This window comes from Chiloscyllium plagiosum, chromosome 28 (genome assembly GCF_004010195.1).
Source record: "Chiloscyllium plagiosum isolate BGI_BamShark_2017 chromosome 28, ASM401019v2, whole genome shotgun sequence".
NCBI classification, from domain to species: Eukaryota; Metazoa; Chordata; class Chondrichthyes; order Orectolobiformes; family Hemiscylliidae; genus Chiloscyllium; species Chiloscyllium plagiosum.
This window is the reverse complement of record NC_057737.1, coordinates 27,044,512-27,062,163: the sequence shown is the minus strand read 5'-3', so window position 1 is coordinate 27,062,163 and position 17,652 is coordinate 27,044,512. Positions and strand designations below refer to the sequence as shown.

Below are 17,652 nucleotides of genomic sequence, written 5' to 3'. Positions count from 1 at the left end.
GAGTATTTTTAACACTTTCTTTTTTATTTCTACATTTGAGTTTGGTTTGAGGAATTTTTTAAGACTCTGTAAGGAAATTACCATCAAAGGTTGGCAAACCATTTGTCAGAGTGATTCTGTAATGTTATTTCAGCGGAATTTGTTACTATTCAGACTTCCTTCCAAGACTTTCAACTTGTACTCAGGAAAAAGGCAGTTTCTGTAAGCAAACTTAATATTCCATGTAGTCTAGTTTGTGCTGTGAATAGGATAGCTTCACTAATTCCTTATTTGTGGTGGATTAAACTAGAAGATACATTGGATGATGAAATGTCATCAATTTAAAATATTAACTCTGTTTCTCCTTCCGCGGATGCTGCCTGACCTGTTGGGTACTACCAACAGTTTCTGCTTTCATTTTAAGAAATGAACAGTCATCAACTTCCCCTAAAAAGCTATGTTAACTGTTGATGTCAAGTTTATTTACGTAATAGCTAAGGTGTGGTTAGCAAGAAGCCATGGGGCAAACTACCCAGGAGAAATCAAAATAGGATGTTCCAAAATAAAATCATTTCTTCATTAATTCATTTCCTGAATTCTGGTCTCCCTCCTATCGGAAGGATATTGTGAAACTTGAAAGGGTTCAGAAATGGTCTACAAGGATGTTGCCATGGTTGGGGGTAATTTGTGCTTTTTGCTATGTAATGAGTCAGACTTTATAAAAGATCTTAAAGGAAGGGAACACTTAGGAGGCAGCAATCATAATATGGTAGAGTTCTGTCTGCAGTTTGAAAGAGAGAAGGCAAAATCGGATGTAATGGTGTTACAGTTAAATAAAGGTAATTACAGGGGCATGAGAGAGGAACTGACGAAAATCGACTGGAAGCAGAGCATAGTGGGGAAGACAGTAGAGCAACAATGACAGGAGTTTCTGGGTGTAATTGAGGACACAGTACAGCGGTTCATCCAAAAGAAGAGAAAGATTATCTGGGTGGGTGGGATTAGACAGCCATGGCTGACAAAGTAAGTCAGGAAATGTATCATAGAAAAAGGAGAGACCATGAAGTGGCTGAGAGCACTGGGAAATCAGAAGATTGGGAAGACTACAAGAACAAACAGAGGGTAACAAAGAGAGAAATAAGGAAGGAGAGGATCAAATATGAAGGTAAGCTAGCCAGTAATATTAGAAATAATAGTAAAAGTTTCTTTCAATTCATAAGAAACAAACGAGAGGCAAAAGTAGAAATGGGCCGCTCCAAATTGATGCAGGAAGGCTAGTAATGGAAGATAAGGAAATAGCTGAAGAACATAATAAATACCTTGTGTCAGTCTTCACAGTGGAAGACATGAGTAATATCCCAACAATTAAGGAGACTCAAGGGGCAGAGTTGAGCATGGGAGCCATTACAAAAGAGAGAGTGCTAGAAAAGCTATAAGGTCTAAAAATTGATAAATCTCCTGGCCCCGATGGGCTACATCCTAGAATTCTGAGGGAGGTGGCTGAAGAAATAGAGGAGGCGTTGATTGTAATCTTTCAAAAATCACTGGAGTCAGGGCAAGTCCCAGATGATTCGAAAATTGCTGTTGTAACCCCCTTGTTCAAGAAAGGATCAGCATAAAAGATGGAAAATTATAGGCCGATTAGCCTAGCCTCGGTGATAGAGTCATAGGGTCATAGAGATGTACAGCATGGAAACAGACCCTTTGGTCCAACCTGTCCATGCTGACCAGATATCCCAACCCAATCTAGTCCCACCTGCCAGCATCCAACCCATATCCCTCCAAACCCTTCCTATTCATATACCCGTCCAAATGCCTCTTAAATGTTGCAATTGTACCAGACTCCACCACTTCCTCTGGCAGCTCATTCCATACCCGTACCATCCTCTGTTGCCCCTTAGGTCTCTTTTATATCTTTCCCCTCTCACCCTAAACCTATGCCCTCTAGTTCTGGACTTCCCGACCCCAGGGAAAAGACTTTGCCTATTTACCCTAATCACGCCCCTCATAATGTTTGCAGGTAAAATTCTAGAATCCATTGTTAAGGATGAGATTTCCAAATTCTTGGAAGCGTAGGGTCAGATTAGAACAAGTCAGCATGGATTTAGTAAAGGTAGGTCGTGCCTGACAAACCTGAAGAGGTAACAAGTATGTTAGACCAGGGAAACCCAGAGGATGCTATCTATCTAGACTTCCAAAAGGCCTTTGATAAGGTGCCTTATGGGAGGCTGCTGAGTAAAGTGTTCGAGGTGAGCTACTGGCATGGATTGAGGATTGGCACTTTGATAGAAGGCAGAGAGTTGGGATAAAAGGTTCTTTGTTGGAATGGCAGCTAGTGACAAGTGGTGTCCCGCAGGGTTCAGTGTTGGAGCCGCGGCTGTTCACTTTATATATTAATGATCGGGATGAACGGACTTGGGGCATTCTGACAAAGTTCGCAGATGATACGAAATTAGGTGGACAGGCAGGTAGTTCTGAGGAGGTATGGAGGCTGCAGAAATATTTAGACAGTTTAGGAGAGTGGTACAAGAAATGGTTGATGAAATGCAATGTTAGCAAATGTGAGGTCTTGCACTTTGGAAAAAAAGGAATACAGGGATGGACTACTTTCTAAACAGTGAGAAAATTCATGAAGCCAAAGTTCAAAGGGATCTGGGAGTGCTAATCCAGGATTCTCTAAAGGTTGACTTGCAGGTCGGGTCCCTGGTTAAGAAAGCAAATGTAATGTTGTCGTTTATCTCAAGAGGGTTGGAATATAAAAGCAGCGATGTGCTACTGAGACTTTATAAAGCTCTGGTTAGGCCCCATTTAGAATACTGTGTCCAGTTTTGGGCCTCACAACTGAGGGAGGGCATACTGGCACTTGAGCGTGTCCAGCGGAGATTCATACGGATGATCCCTGAAATGGTAGGCCTAACATACGATGAACGGCTGAGGATCCTAGGATTGTATTCATTAGAGTTTAGAAGCTTGAGGGGAGATCTAATTGATACTTACAAAATAATGCATGGCTTAGAAAGGGTGGACGCTGTTCTGTCAGATGGGGATAGTAGGACCTGGGGGCATAGCCTTAGACTTAGAGATGGTCAATTTAAAACGGAAATGAAGGAGACATTTCTTCAGTCTGAGAGTGGTGGGCCAGTGGAATTCATTGCCATGGAGCGTAGTGGAGGGTGGGCCGTTAAATGTCTTCAAGGCAGAGATTGATAAATTCTTAATCTCGCAAGGAATTAAGGGATACGGGAGAATGCAGGTAAGTGGCTTTGAAATGCCTATCAGCCATGATTGAATGGTGGAGTGGACTCGATAAGCCAAATGACCTTACTTCCACTCCAATGTCTTATGGTCTAATGTGAGATACAGGGAGAGGTTGACTAGGCTGGGGCTGTTTTCCCTCGAGCTTGGAGGATGCGGGGTGACCTTACAGAGATTTATAAAATCATGTGGGGCACGATAAGATAAATGACAAAATCTTTTCTCTCCAGTTTGGGGAGTCCAGAACTGGAGGGCATGGGTTTAGGGTGAGAGGGGAAAAATTTAAAAGGGGCCTAACGGGCAACTTTTTCACACATAGGGTGATGCGTGTATGTAATGAGTTGCCAGAGTAAGTGGTGGAGGCTGGTACAATTACAACATTTGAAAGGCATCTGGATCGGTACATGAATAGGAAGAGTTTATAGGGATATGGGTCAAGTACTGGCAAATGGGACAAGATTAGGTTAGGATATCTGCTAGGCATGGACAACTTGGACTGAAGGGTCTGTTTTGGTGCTATACTCTATAATTCTATGCCCTGGAATTGATTGTTGTTGAGATTTACATTCAGTTGTCAACATCAGACCTGCCTCATCACTTTTCTGCTGTAAAAGAACAGCTTATCAGTGGCATGCTGGCTCAGTGGTTAGCACAACCTCGGGCGACTGGCTGTGTGGAAGTTGCACATTCCCCCCGTGTCTGCATAGGTTTCCTCCAGGTGCTCCAGTTTCCTCCCACAGTCCAAATATGTACAGGTCAGGTGAATTGGCCATGGTAAATTGTCCATAGTGTTAGGTGCATTAGTCCGAGGGAAATGGATCTGGATGGGTTGCTCTTGGGATGGTCGGTGTGGACTTGTTGGGCCAAATGGCCTGTTTCCACACTGTTGAGAATCTAAGGTAATCTCCTGCAGTTGGATGTAGTTATCTGCATTCACTTTCATTGTGTATGATCCTAATGACAATTCCTCTCTCCAAACCAGTTCCAGCAATCACAGTACTTATATGGCAATGCCAGTTGTCTTTCTGGCCAATGGTAATACCCAGGTTGTTGATAGTGGGTGGTTCAGTATTGGGTGGTCCCATTGAATGTTAAGGGGTGGTGGTTAAAGCTTTTGTTATTGGAGATGGCCATTGCCTGTCACTTGTATGGCACAAATGTCATTTGCCACTTGTCAGACCAGCTTGGTTATGTTAAGATCTTGCTGCACTTGGAGATGGATTGTTTCAGTTCCTGAGGAGTTGTGAAAGGTGTTGAACATTGTACAATCCTCAGAAAACATCCCATTTCTGACCTTATGATGGAGGGAAGATCATTGATGAAGCAACTGATGATAGTGGAGCCTCGGACACCACCCTGAGAAACTCTTGAAGAGGTCTGATAGATATGACTCCAATCAGTGGATAATTTTCCCCATCATTCCCATTGACTCTAATTTTCTTATCTGGTCCACAATTTCCACCTCCTGAATCCTTGACTTGTCATGACTCACTGGGTAGCATGCTGGAAGTCAAACTCCATCATTCCCAAAGTTGTCAAAAAAGTTTCAAAACTCTATCAAGGTGCACTAAATAAGAATTTATCTTTTGGATGTACCAAGGTTAACAGAAAAAAGGGGTTTTCTGCATCTACCAAGAACTATTGTTTATCACAAATAAATAGTTTGTGACCACAGGTAAACAGTTATGAATTGTCGATATGCAACATGACTAGTTTAAACTGCAAACCCCTTCAAAATATTTCTACACATACGGACAGACAAAAAAAATTTGAGATATCGGTGGAATGATAAAAAGTTTGGGGAAACAGTTCATTGTCCCCAGTCCAATGATCTGAGATAATTCTTTTGCTTGCCATAATTTTCAGTTTTTCAACCTCTTTTCAGTTTCCTTTTCAGTTCTTTGCAAGAGGCAGGCAATTGGTACATTAATTGTCAAGTCATTTAGTTACTGGATAAAGGCCACAGCTTACAGCAACTGGTGATGGAAAACAAACTGGCTTTCTCCAGCCTTCAGGCATTTTATTGGAGAGAAAGTTACACCATCTGCCCCTTGCAACTGTTCAAAGTCTTCAGCCAGTATTGCTCACACCCACAAGCTGTTCAGCTACTCAGAAGCCAGTCAGGGAGTTGTTGTAATGCTGATTACCTTTGGCATCTACAACTGGGCACAACTTCTCAAAACAATCTGTAACCTGTTATTGGATGAATGTCACTTTGTACACAGCCTCTGGTGCTGGCCAAGTTAAAGCTCCCCTACAACATGTGGGCAGCACGGTGGCACAGTGGTTAGCACTGCTGCCTCACAGCACCAGAGACCCGGGTTCAATTCCCGCCTCTAGGTGACTGACTGTGTGGAGTTTGCACGTTCTCCCTATGTCTGGGTGCTCTGGCTCCCTCCCACAGTCCAAAGATGTGCAGGTCAGGTGAATTGGCCATGCTAAATTGCCTGTAGTGTTAGGTAAGGGGTAAATGTAGGGGTATGGGTGGGTTACGCTTCGGCGGGTCGGTGTGGACTTGTTGGGCCGAAGAGCCTGTTTCCACTCTGTAATGTAATCTAATCTAAAAGAAAATGATCAAAGCAGCAGGTAAACATGACTTACATTGAATTTCAGTAACTTGCTTTTAAAAAAGTGAAGCAATTCCTTCCAAACCTCTGGGATTTAAATCAATCCTCATCCCATTTTATTCCAGAGTCAAAACAAAAAGAGACCTACAGACTCCATTTTCCTTAATTACATCCAGTCAATTTCCCAAACTGACCTCATTGACATTATAAATAGTTTCTTCTTTTTAGGTGCTCAGCACTTCGAATAATGGCTTCACTTCCTGTACAACATTATTACTCTGAAGATTCAAACGATCTATCCTTTGTCACTATCTTTTTCTACTTTACATGTTGGCACCTAGAGACATTATCTTCACATATGAGGTCAGCTCCAGAAATTCCTGACTACTGATCAATATTGCCTCTCCAATACTTTTCTCCAGTTCAGCTTTGATGACCATACCATCTGTCCAACATCCAGTCTTAGACAATTAGTCATAAGTTTTTCCAGTTAAATACTGAGACATTTACATTGGTAGTGTTATACACTCCCAATCAGCTAGTGTCCTCAGCGAGTGTTTCAGTCTAAATTTAACTGTTTACAGGCTCAATCCTGAATTGATCTTCCAGCCCTGCAGCTTCTCTAGTTGTTATCCTGTTGTTTGGCAGAACAGAACTTGAATATTGACAAAAAGAGAGACATTTTGCTGAAGCTTTTTATCTTATACCTGTCAGGACAAACACAAGCTTGCCCAAATTTCACACAATCAACAATTTGTATACAGGAGAAAAAAAGTTTGCTCAGTGATTGGCAAGTCAGCTGTAATAGCAAGGGCATTACCATGGGGACAGCAATGGGGATCTACGGTTTCCCCATTACTTCACACTTTTTATTCTTTTATTTAAACAGTGCACGGGGCTTGAACATGTTCTTTTTGTTTGCCTTCTACTTCTGAGTATTGGCAATGCCTGCCTTTCTTAATCCCATCTGCTGCTGAAGACCTCCTCCATGCCTCTGTCACTTCTGACATGATATTCTAATGCTATGCTGGCTAGCTTCCCATCCTCAAACTTAATTCATCCAAAATGGTTATCTATATCCTAACCACCACCAGCTCTCATTCCCTAACCTCACTTCTACTTTAACTTTTAGCCCTTTTGTGCATCAATTTCAGCATTTTCACCTTCACCTCTGTAACGTTTTGCAATCTTGCAATTCTCAACCAGAATTTTCCTTTTGTCTGTCCCTGGCTCCATTTGCATTTTCACATTAACAATGACTATATTCTTAATTGGTTATACCTTATTCATTGGGATTCCCTTGTGTCTCTCCTTCTCCCATTGTTTCTTTAATAGCATGTTCACTAACCACATTTTGAATACTCATCGCAATATTACATTCTTTAGTTTGGAATCAGTTTGTTCTGATTAAGAGCTCTCTGAAACCCTTGGATGCCATAAGAAACCATTCACGCTGACATTAACTACCTCCCTCTCCAGCTATCCACTGATGTTCCAGATAATAAATGTTTCCATTTCTGCAACCTGCAGATGTGCTTTTCCTTGCTACTAAACATAGACTGTAAAGGATTGTGGGGAGGCGATGTGACATAAATTCGGTTCCCAGCAGTGACAAAACAGATATAAGGGAATGGATTCATTTTATCAGCTTTCTCTTCCCAAAACAATTCCTGAAATTCACTTTGCAAGGACTGTGCCTGGTCTCACTGGGGCCCTGAACAGCAGCACAATGATGAAAGGGAATAATGGTACTTCAAATTTTTGACTGTACTGGCCCCATTCTTTCTGCTGCCTTTTGTTAGCTCTTGCTCCTGCATGTGCTTCCTTTTTGATCATAAAACTAGTAGCTGCAGGAGACGGCTGGGTGCTGGGAATGCAGCTGCCCTAAGTAATTGGTCATGCCAGGAAAACTGTAACATTTTTCGCTGAAAGGAAATTTGATCCTCGCACCACCAATGGAGAAAGCCAGCCAACTCTTCTGAATTGTGGGTGAATTAGGACAGTTGGAATGACTGGATTTTCCATTTCCAGTCCCAGTATCAAGGAAAGTCTTTTAGAAGCTAAAATAATTTTAAACCGATGTTTATTCCATCGGTCTCTTGGTTGTCTGCAGGTATTTAAAACCAGAGTGCAGAAATTTTCTCTGCTTGACATAGATCAAAATTTTGTTTACATCGCAGCAATATTTTCAGTTAAAAGGATGAATTGGTGTTACATGTAGTAATGAAGGCTCTAACCGATACTGTTAGCTTATCTCTCGATTTGTTTATGACAGTGTAATTATGGTAATGTGACTTTTTATCTTCATCCTTCATATTAATGATAATATCTGCCAACCTTTGATCCATAGTTACATCAGAGTAAACAACATTTTAGTTGCACAATCTAAAATGAAGGCTTATGAAATTGGATTTTACACTTAGCAGGAAGCAAGGAGGCTTTGACAGAAATTCAAAACTTCTCATCACTTGCAGTGATTTGTAATGCTATGCCTGGTGAGTCATTTTAGAAAATGATCAAACTGGAATATAAGCTACGTGTTCTAAAAGTCTTAATAGGGCACTAATTTCCCAAGTTATTGGGAAAGTAATAACGTAGTGTAACAGAAACCAATCAAAACAGACAAGGTTAGCATTTTAAAATTTTACTGCATGTCTTACTTACTGATGCTTTATAACTGAGTGTCAGCAAGCAACATGGCTGCATTTTGAAGATGCACTGGAATTTAACATATCCACATTTGGACAGAGCCCACATGGTGAACAGCAGAAATCATGACCACCCACACTCTGCCAACAGCAACCTTTTATTGGAGGGATTTTTCAAGACTTCAAAGGTCAGCTCATATGCTGTCATCTATGGTATTTTTAAATATTAAAAATATTTAAATTAACAAAAGACTAAGTTAAAGGAAAAAAATTTCAGAAAACGCGGAACAATTTAACATGAGCAACAATTCTGCAGATGAAGCTGAAGATGTGTGTTTGCAGACATCAATATGTAACCGTTTTCTGTTTAAAATTCATAACTGTACAACTTTAGTGAAGTAAATGATATATTCTAGCTGCTTGGAGTTTTCAGCCGTTTTCAGTAATGATAATGTTAGTTTATATTACCTACAGATTAGAGCAATACACCACTTTGGTGTGAATTTTGTTTTAAAGCTTAAAGGCACAAACACATATTTAACCCACATACAGAATTTATTTCAAGTATTTGAAAGATATCTAGCAGCCTGCACTTAAGCTGGTAGTTTGAATTAATGCAATGTTTTAAATAAATGTCTTTGAAATCTTGACTATCGAAGGTCACTTAAATAATGGCTACTTAAGTCAGAATATTGAAGAGACAGAAAAGCAAAAAAACAACTAAAGAATCTGTGAATGCTGGATATCACAAACAAGAACAGAAATAGCTGGTAAAACTCAGCAGCTCTAACTGCATCTGTGGAGAGAAAACAGATTTAATGTTTCAGGCCCAGTGACTATTCTTCAGAATAGTTTAAAATATGATTACGAGAGACAAGGCCACACTCTGCAGCCATAGCTGAGGACTGAGTGGTACAAATCCCAACTGAGTTTAGACATAGGTATGTGCAGCCCATTCTTCAGTCAGGGTGATCATACAGTTAGTTTACTAAAGGTGAAGTTTGAGCCTTGGATCATTCTGTGAGTCTTTACTATATGGTCGTCAGCACATAATCCTTCTGTGCTGTGCTCTGCATGACTGAGCAGGCAAAGAAAGGGTGTGAGGGACTCTGAAGAGCTGGGAGTGAGGCAGCAATCTTTCAAGCAGGAAGCTGAGGATATTGAGTGCGAGAAAAATCACCTTCAGCATGATAGAATGGCGCTGCATTATGCATATCAAGCCAGTCAGGACTTCATTGACACCCAGTTTCAGGGGATTTGAGTTGGGGGCAGAGATCATTCCTTGACTGCACATTTGTTGGTGTTCAAACACAAGCATTCCCTGTCTGCTCCAAGAGGCAAGTGCAGCTTTGTCTCTTTGGGAGAAATGCATGAGATTGGCAGTGAGGAGCTGGCCGATATTGATAGCAAAAGATCCCAATTTCCAACCAAGTGCTGAACAGTGAGGCAAGGTTCTCACAAGGGAGAGATGAGAGACCAATTTCCATATCTTAGCATCCTCATTATGCAACCTCCCATCATTGATGTGTAGTTTCCCATTCTCCCACCTACAGGTGTGGTGCATAGATAGTAAGGCAGGCTCCAGAGAATAGAATGAGAATTCTCACTAGTGCTGGCAGAGAGAAATAGCCCACGAAACTCACCAAAATTGACACTTTGCTATTTCCTGGAAAATTCAGTTTGTGGTTTTTTGTTCATTTTTACAGTTGCTGAATAAAAGTTAATCTTTTTAACCATTTGAAGGTTTTGCTGTATGTGTGAGGTGGTTCTATATTGAACAGTGAGAGGATGTTGGTCAACACTGGATGTCAGAAAGAAAGTAGCACTGACTTGGACAGGGTTCTCTAATGGGATGTGGCCAAGGATGGGTAAGCTATGTACTTTGATTGTTAACTAGCAATAGATGTATGAATATGCACTTGTAGGTACAATGAAGTGTCAGCAATGCCACCTTTGTGCCCTGAGAAGCTTTCAAGATGGCACCAGTGCCAGGATTTCTGGAGGCCCTGGCAGTGTCGAGTACCAGAGCCTGCGATGAATCAGAGAATGCAAATGAGCGTGGTGCCAAAGAGGGGTGGTTTATAAGTAATGAGGTGAGGATAGAGCGAAAAATCTCACTAGGCCTTGTGGAGAGAAACTGAAATAACTGCACAGGGGTCATTATCCCGTCAACAAGTCACTCTTTATTTACATGTGCATTGCACATGGAATCTGACAGCTAGCTCATAGCTGGCTCCTGAGCAGAATCCCTGACCCTTCTATTTATTGTTTTCCACAGAGGCCGGTATCCCGTCACCAAGTCACCCTTTATTTACACACGGAGAGTCCTTGACACTGATCCAGCTCCCTCAGAGCCAGCTGTCAGAGTGAGCAGGATGTCTGACACTCCTATTTATTTTTTTCTTCTTTTTTTTATGTGTGTGTGCAGGTGTGACCCTTCTGTTTATGTCTGTCAGCCAGGGTTCCTTGATTGGCCCAGGTTAACAGCCCCAGTCAGGGAACTAATAGTCACTGAGATCTACCTGGCCAACCTCATTCCAATCATTTCAGAAACCCTCCATAAAACTTGGGAAAATTGATACTTATCTGATTTCTTGTAAAATTCAGTCTGTAAATCCCATTTTTCTCTCCTCGTGGATGCTGCAAGACCTGTGGAATATTTCCAGCATTTTGCAATCTAATTTCAAATTTCCTGTGAAAGTTTGCTTTTGAAGAAAGCACCAAGTTATCTGCAAGACCAATTGCCTGATTTGCAAGAAGGTTAACCGTGAAAAAAAATCTCAATTATTTAGATGAAAGATTCTAGATTGCGATCAGAATTCCCTGAGGTTAGAGTGATAACGCTATGAAATGCTCTCTCTGGAAGAGTCCTGCCTGCAGACAGCTTGAGTTCAAAATGGGGGTGATGGGGATTTTAATGAGAGGGCAGGACACTGTGTAGGAGGTATGCTGTGGGTGGTACATCTGGACATTCTGGAGGATGTGAGTCATGTAAAAGTCGTATAATGATGCCTACCACATCACTGAGCTGTGACTTTAATATTCTAATCAGGCCCCAGATGTCCTACGTTAGACTGTCAGCCACTCAGTAGCTGGTGGTGATTCAGCCTTTCGGAGCAGTGTTGTCTCTGATGAGTAACCAGTCCAAACTGCATTTATTCAATCCCAGCTTGTGAGTTTTTATTATTCATTCATTGGATATGCTGGCACAGATGCGGCCAGCATCTATTGCTCATCCTCAGTTACCCTGGAGAAGACGGTGAGGAGCTGCATTATTGAATCACTGTAGTGTAGGGTGTGCAGTATGTGTACAGACACCCACAAAACTGGGTGACCCTTGAAGAAGACAAAATGAGCAGCCATGAGCAGGCTATTGCTAAGCAAATGCTACTTGATGGCACTTTCGACATCCTCGTCCATCACATTGCTGATGATTAAGAACAGACTGAAGGGATGGTAATTTCTAGGTTGCATTTATCCTACTTTTTCAGTACAAGACAGACTTGAGAATTCTCTATTTGATCAGGTAAATACCAGTGTTGTAACTGTTCTGGACTAACTTGGCCAGGGCTGCAGCACATTCTGGAGCACAAGTCTGAGCAGACTGGTATCTGGGCCTATAACTATTGCAGCCTCCAGTGCCTCAAGCCATTTCTTGATATGGAATGGAGCAAATCCAACTGGGTGAAGACTGCCCTCTGGGATGTTGGGAACCTCGAGAGGAGGTTGGGCTGGATCATCCACCCAGCATTTGGCTGAAGGGGAATGAAAATGCTCAGACTTGTCTTTTGCACTGAGGTACTGGGGCTCCTGAAACTTTGAGGATAGGGATGTTTGTGGGGCCTACACCTCCCTGATATTTGCAGAGTAGACAAGGCTGTATTTTCTAATGTCATTACATAGAAAAGTAGTTCATGAGTAGGCCATTCAGCCCTTTGACTCTGCTTCATCATTCAATATTAAAAAAGTTATCCCTCATGTCTTTTAAAATCTTTCATTTTTCACTTTAAAAATATGTCCCCGAGTTTTGAACTCGCCCACCTTAAGGAAAAGAGCTTTATCATTCACCTTATCTATGCCCCACATAATTTTATAAACCTCAATATGGTCACCCCTGAACCTCCTGGCTGCAGTTAAAAAAAAGTCCCAAGCTATCCAGTCTATTTTTATAACTCAAACCATCTATTCCCAGCAACATCCTGATCAATCTTTTCTGAATCCTCTGCAGTTTAATAATATCCAAGCGCTGGAAGAGGTCAGTAACAATGTAATTAAGCTGAATTACTCAGAAATAACTTGCTATCGATGGTCAGTTTGGGTTCTGCTAGAGACAGTCAGCTCCAGACCACATTACAGCCTTGTTATAAATGTTGACAAAGAGCTGAGTTCCAGCAATGAGGTAAGGATGACGTCCCTTAACATCAAGGCAGTATTTGAGTGTGTGTTGCTCTGAGAAGTCTCACTAAATTGTAATTAATGAGATCATGGATATACTTTTCATTGGGTAGAGTCACATCTAACATAAAGACTGATGGTTAGAGTTGTTGGGGGTCAATGATCACAGCTCAGGATGTTGCGACAGATCTAATTAAATTAGTTTACTTGATCCAATCATCTTCAATGGCTTTATCAATGGCCTTTCCTCTATCATATGGTCAGAAGTGGGAATGTTCACTGATTATAACACAATGTTCAGAACTGTTTGGGACTTTTCAAAGAATAAAATGTCTTGTATATTAAACAGTAACATAATACCTCTGTTCAAGAAAGAGGGAGCCAAAAGCAGGAGCCTACAGAAGTGAATATAGAATATTCTTTATTGTCACGTCCTTTATAGGCCAATAAGCCCAACATCTGTCAATGGGGAAAGTGCTATTATTAAGAATAATACCAGGACATTTACAAAATCATGAAACAAAAGCAAAAGCCACATAGTTAAGTAAAAGTGAAATTGTCTTTGTCAAATTTATTAGTGTTCTTACAGAACGAGTAGAGTGGATAAAAGATGCCAGTGGTTATAGTCTATCCGTATATCCAAAAGACATTTAATATAAAAGATGTCACACAAAAGGTTACTCCACAAGATGATGTTTGGGCTGATATGGAACACACATACTGTTCTGACTGACTAACAAGAAAAAGAATGCCAGGATAAATTGATTATTTTCAAGTTTACAAATGCTATCATGTTGAATACCAGAGGGATCTGTGCAGGGGCCTCAGTTATGAATGACTTGAAGGAGGGGCCTGACATTGTTATAGATTTGCTGATGATAGCTGGTGATCCTGAGTAAACACCACACTTGAATCAAGGGAGAGCCAACAGCTCTATCTGCCCAGTTTGTTGCCTACAGATTTAAACATTCTTTGAAACTTCCTTCCAACTTGCTTTCCCACTGACCTTTGAAGCATCAACAAAACTTGTTAGTTAGTAAAACTCTAAGGTGAAAGACCTTTCTGTCTAGGCAGCATTTATCTTTGTTGCGGTGATTAACTACTATCAGATAGAGTCTAAATATTATACAGCCTTACTTGATACTGGCCCAGATATGTTTCAGATCTCTTACTCATTACAGTTTCAATCAAATCATCATGAAGCAAGACATCTTGGAAATGACTGCCAGACTACTCAGACCCCTTGGCATCATGGTAGCCCACAAACCCACCAACACACTAAAACAGCAGCTAATGAACTTGGAAGACCCTACACAGACAATGAGCAAAACTAACGTCATTTACAAAGTATCGTGCAAGGACTGTAATAAACAATACATTGGACAAACAGGCAGAAAACTAGCCGCAAAAAGACATGACTCTCTCTCACTAGTAACCTCACATACGGATGAGGAAGGACACCACTTCGACTGGGACAATACATCCATCTAGGAGAAAGTGAGGGCAGCAGATGCTGGAGATCTGCTGCATTCCTGAAGAAGGGCTCATGCCCGAAACATCGATTCTCCTGCTCCTTGGATGCAGCCTGACCTGCTACGCTTTTCCAGCAACATATTTTCAGCCACAATACATTCATCCTCGGACAAGCCAAACAAAGATATGCACGAGAATTCCTAGAAGCATGGCATTCCAACCAGAACTCTATCAACAAACACATTGAGTTAGACCCCTTCTACCACCCCCTGAGAAAAAGAACAGGAAGTGACTTCACCACAGGAAATAACATCACCAAAGGAAATGACATCACCAACCCAAAGAAGCTCAAACATATAAATAGAAAGCCGGAAATTTCAACATTGCTTTGCGTAAAGTCCACTGAAGATGTTACCTAGTAATGTAATTAAATGTCTGGAAATGAACCTTTCAGCTCAGCAAGCAAACCTGCATCCATCATGAAACAGTTGCAGGATTGTTGTGATGTTTCCTGGGCATCCAAATTGGTAGAGTATATTGGCAAATCGGGTATGGTCCAAACAAATGCAATTTTGTCTACTCTGGTAGGAAAAATAGAAAAGCAAAATACTAATAGTTCTTGTTTGCATTGTTTTGAAAAACATATTTCACCATAACATAGATCAGATTAGATTAGATTAGATTCGATTCCCTACAGTGTGGAAACAGGCCCTTCGGCCCAACAAGTCCACATCGACCCTCCAAAGAGCAACCCACCCAGATCCATTCCCCTACTCTACGTTTTTTTTTTACCCTTGACTAATGCACCTAACACTACGGGGAATTTAGCATGGCCAATTCACCTATCCTGCACATCTTTGGACTGTGCGAGGAAACTGGAGCACCCCGAGGAAACCCAGGCTGACACGGAGAGAATGTGCAAACTCCATTCAGACAGTTGCCCGAGGCAGGAATTGAACCCGGGTCCCTGGCGCTGTAAGAGATTTTACTTTACAACCCATTATTTCAATAACACATGCCTTATTCGTGACAATGAGGTGTTGTTGATTACTGAAATGTTGACAAAAGGATAAGCAACGCTGGAGGTGGCCTTTAAAGAATGATTATCATTTGTTCCTAGCTCATAGAATACAGTGTTTCTTTTCTAAATCCCAATACTCCCTTTTCCAACTCATGCAGCCATGTCTGGACTATTCCTATCTTCATTACTTTCTCCAGATCACGTGTAGTTTCATAAGTGTTGGCAAATCTCACATGTAATTGTAGTGATTGGAACAAGGGTCAGAGGAATCTTATTGATTGTGTGATCCTTGATTGCAGTTGTTAACCTGGGTCAATAAGGGAGCCCTGGCTGACAGATATAAACAGGAGATTCAGAGAGTGTCCCCATATTAGGGACAGGCTCTGAGCACACTAATCAGTGTCCTTGTACTGTGCATGGGTAAATAAAAGGTGACTTGGTGATGAAATACATAGCTCCTTGGAGTTATTTCAGTAATACACATGATCCTTTTTTCAAATGGCCAATAAAGGATGTCAACAATCATTGACTGTGAATGGCAATTTCACCCTATGTTAGTGGGAATAGAGGTGGAATTATTGACTCTATGGTGAAATGATCTGGAGCAGCAGGATAATCCCCCTGTTAAAAAGTTGTCCAATCAGCCTGGATGATTTCTGGGAATGTAACCCAAACATTTACATGGATTTCTGTGGGAGCATGCATTTCTAATAACTCAATTTCATTTTAACATATGATTTTCGGTAGCATAACTATTATGTGGGTGGCTCAGTGGTTAGCACTGGTGTCTCATTGCACCAGGGACCCAGGTTCAATTCCAGCCTCAGGCGGCTGTCTGTGTGGAGTTTGCACATTTGCTTCATGTCTGTGTTTCCTCTGGGTGCTCTGGTTTCCTCCCACAGTCCAAAAATGTGCAAGTTAGGTGAATTGGCCATGCTAAATTGCCCATAGTGTTCAGGGATGTGTAAATTAGGTTCATTAGTCAGGTGAAATGTGGGGGAATGGGTCTGGGTGGGTTGCTCTTCAGAGGATCAGTGTGGATTTGTTGGGCCAAATGGTCTGTTTCCACACTGCAAGGATTCTATGATCTATGAATCTACGATATATTATACAAGGGCTCCATATTTTACAAAAGCTACCCATAGGTTAATTAGCTCAACTTGCTGGATGGCTTGTCTATCACACAGATTGCTACTATTTCAATTTCTACACTGTCCCTCTTTCTCAATCTTTTTCTTTGACTTATGTGTAGTGACCCTCAGGTTAAACCACTGCTGTTTGTCTCTCTCTCTCGTGTAAGAGAGCAGCCCAATGGTCTATGACGAATTTATTGTTTTATTAGAGGAACACTTCAAATGGCGAGGAATCAGATGTTGTTTACAGACTTCAGGAAAAGTTAGCACGCACACACAACAACTAATTGGGAAGGTAAAAATAATGACTGCAGATGCTGGAAACCAGATTCTGGATTAGGTTGGTGCTGGAAAAGCACAGCAGTTCAGACAGCATCCAAGGAGCAGGAAAATCGATGTTTCAGGCAAAAGCCCTTCTCAGGAATAAGCCAAGTGGAGTGTTTGCTTTAATTGCAAGAGGAGTAGAATTTAAAAGGGACATCTTGCAGGGCAGCACATTGGTAAAACAGTATCTGGATTACCATCTACAATCCTGGTCCTTTTGTTTAAAGAGGGACCTAAGATGGGTTGCATGGATCATGCAATTGCCCCCAATCGGGCCTTAAATTCCAAAACATTTTATCCTATTCTAATGAAGAGTCATATTGGATTTGAAACATTAACTCTGTTTGCCTCTATAGATGCTACTAGACCTATTATGTTTCTGCATCACTTTCTGCTTTTATTTCAGATCTCCAGAATGCACATCACATTATTTTTATCCAAATGTTAGTAATTTAAGTAAAATTCTCCTAGCCAGAGTTGAATCTCAAAACTGAAAATGTGTTGCTGGAAAAGCGCAGCAGGTCAGGCAGCATCCAGGGAACAGGAGAATCGACGTTTCGGGCATAAGCCCTTCTTCAGGAATGAGGAAAGTTTGTCCAGCAGGCTAAGATAAAAGGTAGGGAGGAGGGACTTGGGGGAGGGGCGTCGTAAATGTGATAGGTGGAAAGAGGTCAAGGTGAGGGTGATAGGTCAGACTAGGGTGGGGGCGGAGAGGTCAGGAAGAAGATTGCAGGTTAGGAAGGCGGTGCTGAATTCGATGGATTTGACTGAGACAAGGTGGGGGGAGGGGAAATGAGGAAACTGGTGAAACCCGAGTTCATCCCTTGTGGTTGGAGGATTCCTAGGCGGAAGATGAG

The 17,652-nt window shown here is 41.5% G+C and overlaps 2 long non-coding RNA genes across 2 annotated transcripts in view; both read left to right on the top strand.

The window, feature by feature from the left end:
- LOC122564071 overlaps positions 1-17,652 on the top strand; it is a 190,723-nt gene that overhangs the window by 150,176 nt on the left and 22,895 nt on the right. The window lies entirely within an intron of this gene.
- On the top strand, positions 8,307-14,064 carry LOC122564072. The gene is made up of 3 exons (XR_006315809.1): positions 8,307-8,637; positions 10,193-10,317; positions 14,026-14,064. It is a non-coding gene; the product is annotated as an uncharacterized LOC122564072 (long non-coding RNA).